The sequence below is a fragment of the Wasmannia auropunctata genome, unplaced genomic scaffold (genome assembly GCF_000956235.1).
Source record: "Wasmannia auropunctata unplaced genomic scaffold, wasmannia.A_1.0 LD336074.1, whole genome shotgun sequence".
NCBI lineage: Eukaryota > Metazoa > Arthropoda > Insecta > Hymenoptera > Formicidae > Wasmannia > Wasmannia auropunctata.
The window spans coordinates 3316769-3317262 of NW_012026816.1; positions in this window are offsets into that span (position 1 = coordinate 3316769).

The following is a 494-nucleotide window of genomic DNA, read 5'->3' on the forward strand; positions in this document are numbered from 1 at the left end:
TACCGCAGCCGTCATAGCGTCGTCGTCATCTTCTTCCGACACAGCAGATATTAATTCACGCGATTCAGCACGACTTATCATAGTCTCTTCTCGCGACGCAACAGAAATCGTTCCATAATTCTTCATCCTCCTCTTATAATCGTTCACCCACTCAGTAAACATATTCTTCCTTATCATGTTCACCATCAATTTCACATACAATTGTTTGCCAACGATTATATTATACACATCATCCAATGTACAAGTCGTATTGAGTTTTTCCTTCCGTAATATTTCCAGATTCAATTCCACAAGCAAATCCTTCACTCGCCGCCCTTCTTTGAAAAGATTCGAATTTTTATTTGATCCTTGTGATTTCAAATACGATTGTATCACTCCAAGCAACAATTTTAGCTGTCGCGCCACTGGCTGATCAATACTCCAAATCTCCTCCAAAATATCCGAAAATGAATATATATACTCAGACTGTCCATGACTACTCGTTGAAATAGTGT